Below are 15,244 nucleotides of genomic sequence, written 5' to 3' on the forward strand. Positions count from 1 at the left end.
AAGAATCTGAAAAAGAATGAATATCTATATGTATAAATGATTCCATTTTTATACACCTGCAACTAACACAACATTGTAAGTCCACTATACTCCAATAAAGATTTTTTTAAAAAACCAGAACAACATTAATAGCAGATAGACTTTACGCAAGAAGAACAATCTCTCCTCTATATCAGCTAAGTTAAATCACTAATTTCCCATCACCCAACGCTACTGAAAACGAAGCTAGACTGGGACTCTCCCTGCCTCAGTCTTCACTGAGACACGTATTAGATGAGCTCAATACATAATATTAGATAGAAAACTGGGAGATAGACCCTATGTCCTGTGCAGGAACTGTTCCAGGACTCTGACCCCTTGGTCAGATCCAAGAGATAAAAGGGATTCTATGAAAGAGAATTTGGGGGGAAAAGCTGGGGAGAATTCTTTTTCTTTTTTTTTGAGGTAGAGTTTCCTGTGTTGTCATTTCTTCTTCCTTCTCCATGCAGGGGGGAATGGGGTGCTCCTCACACAAACCAAATGTGGGGAGGGGAGGCTAGGAAACTCCTTAAAGCTTGGCCTGTGTCCCCTGACTAGTGCCTGATTCTTGTGGCAGTGAACTGACTCCAGCCCCAGGAATCTGGAGGACCAGGGAAGGCTGGCTGCCTGCTTTGGTGGTGAAAGAGAAGACAGTGGCCAGCACTCCCTGAGTTGGCAGGACGAGACGTGAGAGTGTTTCTTATGGATCACATAAGGCAGGGGTCCCCAACCCCTGGGCCACAGACCGGTGCCAGTTTGTGGCCTGTTAGGAACCGGGCCGCACAGCAGGAGGTGAGCAGTAGGAGAGTGAGTGAAGCTTCATCTGTATTTACAGCCGCTCCCCATCACTCGCATTCCCACCTGAGCTCCGCCTCCTGTCAGATCAGTGGAGGCTTTGGATTCTCATAGGAACGTGAACCTTACTCTGAACTGCACAAGCGAAGAATCTAGGTTGCGCTCTCCTTATGAGAATCCAATGCCTGATGATCTGAAGTGGAGCTGAGGCAGTGATACTAGCACTGGGGAGTGGCTGCAAATACAGATGATCATTAGCAGAGAGGTTTGACTGCACAGAGACCATAATAAATCAATTGCTGGCAGACTCATATCAAAACCCTATCAGTGAGTGGCAAGTGACAATTAAGCTGCATCTTATGGAGTAGACTGGACATAAGCAACACACTTCAGGTGTCACTGTCTCCCATCACCCCCAGATGGGACCATCTAGTTGCAGGAAAACAAGCTCAGGGCTCCCACTGATTCTGCATGGTGAGTTGTATAATTATTTCCTTATATATTACAATGTAATAATAATAGAAATAAAGTGCACAATAAATGTAATGTGCTTGAATCATCGTGAAACCATCCCCCTCACCACGGTCCATGGAAAAATTGTCTTCCACAAAACCGGTCCCTGGTGCCAAAAAGGCTGGGGACTGCTGACGTAAGGGATATGGAGGTGGAGGTGGAGAGAGGACCAGCATCATGACAAGAAATTCCCCCAAAGGGAAGGAATCAGTTTAACCATTTTCCAGGTCCAGAGGGCATGATACTTCTCAGCTAAATGACATCTGTCCTTTCCCCTTACCTCTCTTCATTCTCTGTCGCCCCCCACCTTCAGCTCTTGGAGATGGAGAAAAAAACTATAGCTGGAGAGTACAGGGAAGGAGGTAGGCTGTGACAAAGCAGAAGGCAGAGGGACAAACTGTCCCCATGTCCCCTTTCCCACTGCAGGCTTTCAGCCTTAAGCAGGTACAAGGTAGAGTTGAGAAGCAATTTTAAGCTGAATCAAGCTCTGACGTTTGGATGGAATGGTGTCTTGGAATTACCTTATGACTTGACTCTGTGACTTAATGACTTGAAGTGACCCAAGAAGTCTTTGTTATCAGAGAGCGACCAGAATCGTTAAAGGCCGGAATTTTTATCCAGGGCAGAGAAAGTGAAATAAAATTGAATGGAAACTGCCATTTCACTTCAACAAGCCAGTTATTCTACCAACAGCAGTGCCATTAACAAAGATGTAGTTCCCAATAAGGATGTTAGCGTCTAAGAAGCTAAGTTAGGGTACGACAGAGGAGGGGAAAGAAGACATAAGAAGAAGAACCAAAGCACTGATCAAGCCACAAATGGCTCTGAGAAAATGTGCAAGTCCTTCAGGGAGCAAACTTGGTTTCAAAAGGATTCCTATACTAAGAAACGTACGTGAAGTTATAAATGTCTAATTATTAGTAAATTTATGGATAAGTCTACCTTAAATATTTGAGTCATTTTCAAATAATTTCCATCTTTCTGAAATGGCAATGATATAATTCCATTCAAGCGTTGCCAAAATCGAAATAAACTGAATGACAGCAGTTTAGTGATTCTACCAGTACCAGTTAGGGATGACCCAGTAGTCAATCTGCCTGATTCAGGTAATAATGAGCACTTAGCGGTGATATCTTACATATGTACCTAGTCACCCTAACTCCATCATATGCTTTGTAAGATGAAGAATCAGGCTTTATCCTTTGAGATTTAATAAATATTTGTTAAATTAAAAAATGAATATAATAGGCAGTCAATTATGCATACCATTTTGATTCCCATTCTCCAACAAGTAGAATCTTACTTTTACCCAAACTACCCAAATAACTGTCTCATTTTATTACCTAGTTAGTAGAACACTAGCTATATAAATGTTTTCTGAAATCAATTTATTTTCCAATTGTCAATTTTGTTATATTACTCCCCATCTTTATTAGTAAATCCTACTGAAATAAATTTAAGCCACAGAGCCATATGAAATAAAGTCTGAATAAATCTGCTAGGAATATCTTAGCTAATTATTACACAGAAAGGAAAAATGTGACTTGGCTGTAAAAATTATGGCTAAACACTTTTAATTTTGTTAATTTCTGTTCACCTAACACTGGAATGATAGGAAACACAGAGAAACAATTCACATTTACAAGTGACAAAGTCATCTTCCTAGCTCTGGAAACAAGAAGTCAGTTTTCCCATTCTCTGAACTAACCAGCCTCCCAGTGGGCAGGGGAACCAAGCAACCAGTTGCCGCCCATCCAAGATAATTGTTATTAGAAGATCTAATGGGTAATTTTGTGTTCTCAGAGGAGGACTGGTGTTTATACTCTCTTTTGCTTTCTCTGGTGGGATCTCCTTTGTATAGATAAACCAGAATCTCCTTTTTCAGAATAGACCTTTCCAGAAACAAAAATATTAAAGTGAAGAATGAAAACCTGCCAAGTATAATTCCTGAAAAATCACTTTAGCCTCAGAGAATTGTTTTTCTCTCTTGATCTTTCTCGGTTGTACCATTATGGTTTTGTCAAAAACAATATTGGCCCAAAACTGTAAGAATCCTTTTGGGTCACCATTAACAACACTTTCTTCCCACCAAGCTTGACCACAGCAGACTGCAGCCCCACTTTCAACATTCCTTTGAGAAAGCAACCCAGCATTCAACTACCTCAGATTTATGGTGTGAAAAAGGACATTTTTAAAGACCTTTGAAAATGTTAAAAATGAACGTGGCTTTGCTATTATTTCCCACAGCAGGAATTTAAATTTATAAACACTACTCCTAATCAATTTGGGAACTGCCCACAGAGCTAGAGAAAAAAAAGTTCACATGAACATTCTTTAGATATCATTACATGTTACAACCGACTTTCCACATTGAAGCCTTGCCACTGTAAACGTGTATCTTTCCACACGTTTTTGTTTTAAATTCCCAAAAGATCTTCTTGCCACCCTATGGTTAAGAGCTAATACATTTGTGTCCAGCATAGAGGGCTGTTTATCTTTCTCAGAGCAACTTTTGTTGCAACGTTGTGTGAGTGTAGATGGTTTTCTGATTGGTTAGTGAAAGCCAAGAAATATGTTTTAAAGCAATTTGTTTCTTAGAACATTTTGTCCACCTCATCACAGCGATGGCTATTAATGCTCTATTTGCCATACTTAGCAAGATAATTTATATTCTATTAGTACCTTTATCCGTTTCAGCCCTCTATTACCAACGTAGGTCAAACATTTGGCACTTAAAATGTTTAGCACTTAAAATTCCAGATAGAATAGTGATAACATGTCTTAAACACAGACATTCTTTCAAAAAGAACTACAAGAAAAAAGAAAACTTTAAAGTTTCAGCAACACGTCGTAGACATGAAATTGATCCCCAACCCAAACAACTCTATGCTCCATTATCATAGAGTAAATTTCAGAGCTATTTAGGTAGAGCATAAAGTTCAGAGAGTCATGTGACCAAAAACTCCAAGAGCAAGTAAATGCATCAGGGGTCGAAGGGCACAGAGCTGAGAGAAACATCTGGATTCCATCTTTTGAACTTTTAATGGAAACACCGATCACTGGGTGCACATCTGGGGGTTTTGACAAGAAGAAAGGGTGTTTTTTTTTTTTTTTTTTAATGGGGAGTTTGCTCTAGTTTACTATAGAAGTTTACTTCACTTATGTTGGATATGAATCTCTTCACATAGTGTTAGTTTAATATTTGAGACATCTTAGAATATTACTGAAATTATGTTGCTTGATTATTTCTTTAATAAAGTAGGTTTTTGCTGTTTGAGTTTCTTTCAAGTTTGGCTTACAAGGCAGTATCCCAGGAAAAAGTTAGGAGAGCCGTTTAGCTATGCAAACTGCATTTTCCCTGGGGAAACTGTTCTTATTACTTAGTGGGAGAACCATTTTTAAAATCACCAAACAGTAACCAAGGAAGAGCCCTGTAGCATTTGGCCATGCTGGTTCACTGCCTCCACCCCAGATTAACTCCCTGACATATCTGTGTAAGAAAAATGTTGCTGCAAAGTATTGAAGAGCCTTTACCACACTGTTAATGGCTGAAAAATGTGTCCAAAGCACAAATAAAAATAATGCAAATCTCTTTGCTGGAGACTTGCATGGTTTAGCTTCACACCTACTACTAACTGAGGACACTATAAGCAAGTCACTTAAGTTCTTTGGACCTTAGTTTTCTTTTTTGTAAAATGACAATCCTAGACTATTTGTTTTAGCCTAGTTTGTTTTCAGCAATGATGTCTTATATGTGTTGATCATCGTCCTGGTTCGTGCAATAAAAATAAATTTTAAAAATCTTGATTTTTCAAACGGTACTTTTCAATTTCTACAGCACACTCACATGTCTTATTTCTCTTGATCTTGTGAGGTAGGAGTGGCAATCATCCTCCCTATTTTGCAATGAGACCACCAAGGCTCAGAAAGGTCTGGTGTCCCTTAGTGGCCACAGAAAGGCAATGCATTTCCTCCCAGGACAGAAATCTTTCCTGAACATTGGGAGACTCTCATTCCCTGTGATTAATTCCATAAAAAAGAGGTTCCTCAATCAGCAAGATCCATGCCACAGAAAAGCTGATCAATGGTATGGATGGTAAATAGGGATGCACCCCCAAAATTCAGAGCAAAAGGGGCAGTTGCTATTCCTTAGGAAGGAACTAGGCAAATACATGAGAGCAGTAATCAAGCTGTAATAGGGCACTTTTCTACACTGGAAAAGGGCCAGTGTTCAGATAAAAAAGACTCACTATATACCAGTCAAAAACAATGAAGAAATGAACATCTAGAGATAGCTTCAAGATGGCAGAGGAATAAGACTTGGAGATCACCTTCCTCCCCACAAATACATCAAAAATACATCTACATGAGGAAGAGCTCCTACAGAACACCTACTGAATGCTGGCAGAAGACCTCAGACTTCCCAAAAGGCAAGAAACTCCCCACGTACCAGGGTAGGGCAAAAGAAAAAAGAAAAAACAGAGACAAAAGAATAGGGATGGAACCTGCACCACTGGGAAGGAGCTGTGAAGGACGAAAAGTTTCCACACACTAGGAAGCCCCTTCACGGGCGGAGACTGCAGGTGGCAGAGGGGGGGAGCTTCAGAGCCACGGAGAAGAGCACAGCAACAGGGGTGCAGAGGGCAAAGCGGAGAGATTCCCACACAGAAGATCACTGCCGACCAGCAATCACCAGTCCGAGAGGCTTGTCTCCTCAGCCGCCGGGGCGGGCAGGGGCTAGGAGCTGAGGCTCGGGCTTCAGAGGTCAGATCCCAGGGAGAGGACTGGGGTTGGCTGTGTGAAGACAGCCTGAAGGGGGCTGGTGTGCCACAGCTAGCCAGCAGGGAGTCCGGGACAAAGTCTGGGACTGCCTAAGAGGCAAAAGATAATTGTTTTGGGGTGCGCAAGGAGAGGGGATTCAGAGCACCGCGTAAACAAGCTCCAGAGACAGGCATGAGCTGTGGCTATAAGTGTGGACACCAGAGACAGGCATGAGATGCTAAGGCTGCACCTGCAGCCACCAAGAAGCCTGTGTGCAAGCACAGGTCACTATCCACACCTCCCCTCCCGGGAGCCTGTGCGGCCCACCACTGCCAGGGTCCCGTGATCCAGGGACAACTTCCCCAGGAGAACGCACGGCATGCCTCAGGCTGGTGCAACGTCACGCTGGCCTCTGCCGCCGCAGGCTCGCCCCGCATTCCGTGCCCCTCCCTCCCTGCGGCCTGAGTGAGCCAGAGCCCCCGAAGCAGCTGCTCCTTTAACCCCGTCCTGTCTGTGCGGAAAACAGACGCCCTCAGTCAACTTACATGCAGAGGCGGGGCCAAATCCAAAGATGAACCCCAGGAGCTGTGCGAACAAAGAAGAGAAAGGGAAATTTCTCCCAGCAGCCTCAGGAGCAGCGATTAAATCTCCACAATCAAATTGATGTACCTGCATCTGTGGAATACCTGAATAGACAACGAATCATCCCAAAATTGAGGCAGTGGACTTTGGCAGCAACTGTAGACTTGGGGGTTGCTTTCTGCATTGAATTTGTTTCTGGTTTTATGTTTATCTCAGTTCAGTATTTAGAGTTTATTATCATTGGTGGATTTGTTTATTGATTTGGTTGCTCTTTTTTTAATATATATATATATATATATATATATATATATATATTTTCCTTTTTCTCCTTTTGTGAGTGTGTATGTGTTTGTTTGTGTGATTTTGTCTGTACAGCTTTGCTTTTACCATTTGTCCTGGAGGTCAGTCTGCTGGTGGTTTTTTTTTTTTTTTAATATAGTTTTTAGTGCTTGTTATCATTGGTGGATTTGTTTTTTGGTTTGGTTGCTCTCTTCTTTCTTTCTTTCTTTTTATTACTTTTAAAATTTTTTTATTTTAAATTATTTTTTTTAATAACTTTATTTTATTTTATTTTATCTTTATTTCTTTCTTTCTTCCTTCCTGCCTTTCTTTTTCTTTCTTTCTTTCTTCCTTCCTTCCTTCCTCCCTTCACTCCTTCCTTTCTTCCTTTCTTCCTTTCTTTCTTTCTTTCTTTCTTTCTTTCTCTCTTTCCTTTTTCTTTCTTTCTTTCTTTCTTTCTTTCTTTCTTTCTTTCTTTCTTTCTTTCTCCCTTTTCTTCTGAGCTGCGTGGCTGACAGGGTCCTGGTGCTCTGGCCGGGTGTCAGGCCTGAGCCTCTGAGGTGCGAGAGCCGAGTTCAGGACGTTGGTCCACCAGAGACCTCCCAGCCCCACATAACATCAAACAGTGAAAGCTCTCTCAGAAATCTCCACCTCGATGGGAAGACCCAGTTCCACTCAATGACCAGCAAGCTACAGTGCTGGACACCCTAAAAAACTAGCAAGACAGGAACACATTAGCAGAGAGACTGCCTAAAATCATAATAATTTCACAGACACCCCAAAACACGCCACCGGACACGGTCCTGCCCACCAGAAAGAAAAGATCCAGCCTCATCCACCAGAACACAGGCACCAGTCCCCTCCACCAGGAAGCCTACACAACACACTGAACCAACCTTACCCACTGGGGGCAGACACCAAAAACAATGGGAACTACAAAACTGCAGCCTGTAAAACGGAGACCCCAAACACAGTAAGTTAAGCAAAATGAGAAGACAGAGAAATACACAGCAGATGAAGGAGCAAAGTAAACACCCACCAGACCAAACAAATGAAGAGGAAATAGGCAGTCTACCTGAAAAAGAATTCAGAGTAATGATAGTAAAGATGATCCAATATCTTGGAAATAGAATGGAGAAAATACAAGAAACGTTTAACAAGGACCTAGAACTAATGAGCAAACAAACAGTGATGAACACCACAATAAATGAAATTTAAAATTCTCCAGAAGGAATCAGTAGCAGAATAACTGAGGCAGAAGAACGGATAAGCAGCCTGGAAGATAAAATAGTGGAAATAACTACCACAGAGCAGAATAAAGATAAAAGACTGAAAAGAATTGAGGACAATCTCAGAGACGTCTGTGACAACATTAAACGCACCAACATTCAAATTATAGGGGTCCCAGAAGAAGAAGAGAAAAAGAACGGGACTGAGATAATATTTGAAGAGATTATAGTTGAAAACTTCCCTAATATGGGTAAGGAAATCATCAGTCAAGTCCAGGAAGCACAGAGAGTCCCATACAGGATAAATCCAAGGAGAAACACGTCAAGACACATATTAATCAAACTATCAAAAATTAAACACAAAGAAAAAATATTAAAAGCAACAAATAACATACAAGGGAATCCCCATAAGGTTAACAGCTGATCTTTCAGCAGAAACTCTGCAAGCCACAAGGGAGTGGCAGGACATATTTAAGATGATGAAAGGGAAAAACCTACAACCAAGATTACTCTACCCAGCAAGAACCTCATTCAGATTCAATGGAGAAATTAAAACCTTTACAGACAAACAAAAGCTAAGAGAATTCAGCACCACCAAACCATCAAACAACAAACGCTAAAGGTACTTCTTCAGGCAGGAAACACAAGAGAAGGAAAACACCTACAATAAGAAACCCAAAACAGTTAGGAAAATGGTAATAGGAACACACATATCGATAACTACCTTAAATGTAAATGGATTAAATGCTCCAACCAAAAGACACAGACTGGATGAATGGATACAAAAACAAGACCCATATATATGCTGTCTACAAGAGACCCACTTCAGACCTAGGGACACATACAGACTGAAAGTGAGGGGATGGAAAAAGATATTCCATGCAAGTGGAAATCAAAAGAAAGCTGGAGTAGCAATTCTCATATCAGACAAAATAGACTTTAAAATAAAGACTATTACAAGAGACAAAGAAGGACACTAAATAATGACCAAGGGATCAATCCAAGAAGAAGATATGACAATTGTAAATATTTATGCACCCAACATAGGAGCATCTCAATACATAAGGCAAATGCTAACAGCCATAAGAGGGGAAATCAACAGAAACACATAGTACAGGACTGTAACACCCCACTTTCATCACTGGAAAGATCATCCAAAATGAAAATAAATAAGGAAACACAAGCTTTAAATGATACATTAAACAAGATGCACTTAATTGATATTTATAGGACATTCCATCCAAAAACAACAGAATACACTTTCTTCTCAAGTGCTCATGGAGCATCCTCCAGGATAGATCATATCTTGGGTCACAAATCAAGCCTTGGTAAATTTAAGAGAATTGAAATCTTATCAAGTATCTTTTCCAACCACAACACTATGAGACTAGACATCAATTACAGGAAAAAATCTGTAAAAAATAAAAACACGTAGAGGCTAAACTATACACTACTAAATAACCAAGAGATCACTGATGAAATCAGAGAGGAAATCAAAAATACCTAGAAACAAATGACAATGAAAAAGTGATGCCCCAAAACCTATGGGATGCAACAAAAGCAGTTCTAAGAGGGAAGTTTATAGCAATACAGTCCTACCTCAAGAAACAAGAAACATCTCAGACAAACAACCTAACCTTACATCTAAAGCAATTAGAGAAAGAAGAACAAAAATCGCCCAAAGTTAGCAGAAGCAAAGAAATCATAAAGATCAGATCAGAAATAAATGAAAAAGAAATGAAGGAAACAATATCTAAGATCAATAAAACTAAAAGCTGGTTCTTTGAGAAGTTAAACAAAATTGATAAACCACTAGCCAGACTCATCAAGAAAAAAAGGGAGAAGACTCAGATCAATAGAATTAGAAATGAAAAAGGAGAAGTAACAACTGACATTGCAGAAATACAAAGGATCATGAGAGGTTACTACAAGCAAGTATATGCCAATAAAATAGACAACCTGGAAGAAATGGACAAATTCTTAGAAAAGCACAACCTTCTGACACTGAACCAGGAAGAAATAGAAAATATAAACAGACCAATCACAAGCACTGAAATTGAGACTGTGATTAAAAATCTTCCAACAAACAAAAGCCCAGAACCAGATGGCATCACAGGCGAATTCTATCAAACATTTAGAGAAGAGCTAACACCTATCCTTCTCAAACTCTTCCAAAATATAGCAGAGGGAGGAACACTCCCAAACTCATTCTACAGGGCCACCATCACCCTGATACCAAAACGAGACAAAGATCTCACAAAGAAAGAAAACTACAGGCCAATATCACTGATGAACAAAGATGCAAAAATCCTCAACAAAATACTAGCAAACAGAATCCAACAGCACATTAAAAGGATCATACACCATGATCAAGTGGGGTTTATCCCAGGAATGCAAGGATTCTTCAATATATGCAAATCAATCAATGTGATACACCATATTAACAGATTGAAGGAGGAAAACCATATGATCATCTCAATAGATGCAGAAAAAGCTTTCGACAAAATTCAGCACCCATTTACGATAAAAACCCTCCAGAAAGTAGGCATAGAGGGAACTTACCTCAACATAATAAAGGCCATATATGACAAACCCACAGCCAACATCGTTGTCAATGGTGGAAAACTGAAACCATTTCCTCTAAGATCAGGAACAAGACAAGGTTGCCCACTCTCACCACTATTATTCAACATAGTTTTGGAGTTTTAGCCACAGCAATCAGAGACGAAAAAGAAATAAAAGGAACCCATTTGGTTTTATAAATGAATTCTTCCAAACTTTCAAGTAATAGATCATTCCAGTGTTCTATTTCATTTATAATTTTTGATATTTTCCAGATTATATATAATTAACATGTGATAAGACACAAACAACTAAAAAATGATATTTTATAAACTATTAAGGGAAAGATATCCATACCAACAGAAAAATGACAAAGGATATCAAGAAGCAATTTACTAAATAATGATAATAGTATTAATAACAGAAAATAGTTTTATAGTACAGACTATTTGCCAGATATTTCCTAAGTAATATATTATATAATTATATAATAGTAATATGTATAATATATAACAATTATATATAGACAGGTAATTATATATAATTACATCTCACAGAGACCCCTATGGCTTAGGTATCATTATCATCTCTGATTTAAGATGTGTAAATTAAGGCACAGAGAGATTAAGTAACTTGTCCAATGTCACATAAGTAGTAACTGGTAAAGCCAGTATTTAAACCAAGACTGCTTGTCTCCAGAGCCCATGGTTTTAACTCAAGTCAATAGGAAATATATTTACCAATGAAATGTAAACAAAGACAATAAGTTCCTATTTCTTTAAGCTATTGATTGCAAGATTTACAGAAATAAAACCAGTGTAAATGTATATATGAGGAAATAGAAATCTCATACACTTCTGCTGAGTGTATAAATTTGTATAATGTTTTATTGAGAATAACTTTACAGTATATATTAAAATCCTTAAATTATATAAAACATTTGCCCCATTATTTCCACTTCTAGGTGTGCATATTAAATAAACACATATTTCCAGATGAACATAGACTTTATTATGTTTATTTATAGCCCTGAAAAACTAGAAACAAACCTAAATGTCCATCAGTTGGGGAAGTGATAAATAAGTCATCAAATTGAGTGCAGAGGGAAAAGCACCAACTCTTCAGCCTTTCCTATGGGCTTAGAGACTCAGAACAGTGGTCAAGTCTCGTGGAAGATAAAAAGCTCAATTCAACCCAAGTTGGAGTCTTCCCTATAGAAAGCTGAAGAATTGGCTTAAGACCAAGCTGGTTTAAATCCAGATCCATAAATTGAGGGACACGTAAAGTCTATGGACCTAGGGGAACCAAGACAGAGAGTGTATGCATGAGACGCTTGTGAGCTTATATCCTCTCATTTGTCCAGCATTAAAACTATCCTTATGATAATTATGTTCTTCTGTAGTGTTTTGAAGTTTAAGCAGAAAGTTTGCGTGTGTCACTGAGGTGCCAAGGTGCTAAAGAGTTGGTATTTTCTTCTGGAAAGAAAAAACATAAAGTAGAAGGTCTGGGAAAGTGGAATGGCCATAGTGCTTTGCATAATGTTCAATAAAAATTAAAGACTAGCAGTTTGAAAAAAAAAGTGGTGCATACAATTAGAAAGATGAGTGTCACCAAATTTGGAACGTTACCTTTACATTTCAAGATATAACTCCACTAATGAAAAAAGACAATATCCTCTCTGCCCCCAAATCTAATCAATTCATACAAGGAGAATTCAAAAGAAACTTCTTTCCTATTTAATTTCAAATGATTTCAATGATATAAATTTCTACAAGCATCAACATGACAAAAATCTAATGGCATTTAGAATTCTCTATTGATCTGTAACTGTTTACCACTTCTTGAGAATCCCCAAACCCATGAATAAAAAGGCTTTTCCTTCAAGGAATATGATTTATCCAAAGGTCAGGTAGACATGATTCTTATTTTTCTCATGCACAAGGATATAGTTCAGCCTTCCCTCGTGCACAGACACAAGTGACAACACTTGTAATGCCCAAGGTGAAGGATGGCCTAAAGCATCCTGCCAGGAGAGCTAGGTTCAGATGGTGGCATCAGAGTGGGAAATTGGGAATTCAGAGTTCAGCATGAAGACATGGGCGCTGCCTGTTTGTAAATGCCACCCTGGGCATCGAGTGGTAGGCCCAGACCCCAACAACACCGGGCTTCTCTTTTACTAGAATACACATGCTCTGACATGTCATTTTCACCCCTCTACTTATGGTGCGCTTCTGCATCTCCTTTCATCCTACTCAGCTCAAGTGTACCTCCTTTGAGATGTCTTCCCCATAACCCTAGGCAATCAGTTCCTCTCTACTCTTAGCAGCTATAGCATTTGGTAAGCATCACTAGCTTGTCCCTCATCACTCTGTGACTATTTGGGGATCTGATCCCCCTGCTGGACCAAGAACAGCTATTAAATTAATTCGTGTATTCCTAATCCCCAGTAAGGGCCACTGATTCCCCAGGGCAGAATTTAGCAAGTTTCTTGGATAAAGGGAGTGTTTATATTTGTGAAGAGGAACAACTTTCTGTATGGATGCTCCCAATTATAGACCATGGGACACAGTGGGGTGTGACTGTAATAAGAAGTTATCCAGGAGAAAGAGAAGACAAAACGCTCTATGGTGAGAATTGGGTTGCTCCTATTGTTTAGGATTCTACACACTTTTTTGAAACTCAAAATTCCTCCAAGAACATTTCATCTTTAGGATACCTTGGCAGAGTGTGCCATTAGAGTTTATAGCTACCTTAGTCATTAGAAATATTTAGCTGAGCAAAAGGAAGGAAAAGGAGGACACTCTAGATATGGGATAGTCATCTTCTGATATTTAAAGGACAGAGACGTGAAGAGGAGACCAAACTTGTTCTAGACAGTCCCAGGAATGGAATAAGACTAACTGGTAGAAATTCTGGAAGATTTCAGATATATTCTAAAAAGCAATTCAGCAAACATTTATTGGCATGTACTATGAGTAAGCTTTAATAAAGGGAAGAAATTATAAGAGTGGAGACTTAAAAATGAAATGACAAAAGAAAAGGAAAAGGAAATGAGTTGCCTGACCCACGAGAGGTTCAAAGGAGACCATACTCATTCATCCATTCATTCAAGATTTCCTGAGTACCTGCTATCTGTCATGAATTTTTCTAAGAGTGTGGGTCACCCCATCCCAGCACCTTACAATGCCAAGTACATTGACATTGGTGGGGTGATTGATCTAAATGTCTCATCCTGAGATGTTGTTCCTAAACCAACTTCCTTTTGCAATTTATGATGAAATGAAATGATCGAGAGACTTTTTCAGACATCACAGTTTGCGGAAGAATTGAAAATACTGTCTGTGCCTCTGAGTGGTAGCAGTGTGTGTGTGTGTGTGTGTGTGTGTGTGTGTGTGTATGTGTGTGTTATCTAATTGACTCTTGGTGAACACAAACTTTTACAATTATATAGAGCAGAGTTACCTATGGTGGCAGCAGAGGCTGTAGACAAAAACACGGGGAGGGAAAGCAGTGAAGAAATAAAGTACAATCAGATGCAGAGTTGCAGTGACTCTCTTCTAAACATCCCATAAATGTGCATTTAGCTCACATTTATTTTTACATACTTCACCAGAAAATAGCAACTGCAGCGTCTTATTCCTGATGGTAGCTTCAGGCAAAGAGGAGGCATAAAGTGAGAAAGATACACAATAAACAAACAAGCAACAAGCCCCTTCCGCAAAGTGCAGTTTTCAAAACTTTCACTCCAGCTCTCAGCCTCAACAGCTGAAAGGACTTGCAGCATACTTTGGGTGAATGTTAATGCTTTTTCCTGAATATCAAGTGTGTATGAGGATAAATTTAGGGTCACTTAACCAAGAAAACAGTTTTGTTCCCAAACCAAAAAATATATTTTTACACTTTATTCATTACAAAGTCTCCTATGACAAAAAGCCTCGATTTCCTCCCCCATTGATTTGGCTTAATCAATTATTGACTATATTTTTTTTTAGTTATAGGGAATATTTTATCTCCACTTAACTAATAACAAAACTGAACATATATCATGAGAAGGTAGATACAATTTGCCTGATTCCAGCTACCAGGCAATCTTCACAAATTTTCATTGTAGATTATTCCTTTCGACAGGCAAGATTTGTAAATGCTGTTTGATTGCTTCCCTTGAGAGCGCAAAAGCTTGTCAATCTCAAAATGTAAAAGACTAATCACATGGCGCATCCTTCTGTCCAAAAGATCTCAGAAGATCCCAGTTCAGTGAGTGAGCCGCCAGCCTCCATCTCTAGAAAACCAGGGGCATCCTGCCTGTTTCTACCAGCTCAACTCCTTTACCCAGCCCACCACCGATACTATGATTTCACCTCCTAACAACCTCTTGCATGTATTCGCTTATCTCCTTTTCCACCGTGATGACTGCTATAGCTCCTATTTGATGTCTCATATCCATTCTTATTTATATCCACTCCACTCTCCTTGCTGAAATAAGACAATATTTTAAAAATGAAAAT

This window comes from Balaenoptera ricei, chromosome 13 (genome assembly GCF_028023285.1).
Source record: "Balaenoptera ricei isolate mBalRic1 chromosome 13, mBalRic1.hap2, whole genome shotgun sequence".
NCBI lineage: Eukaryota > Metazoa > Chordata > Mammalia > Artiodactyla > Balaenopteridae > Balaenoptera > Balaenoptera ricei.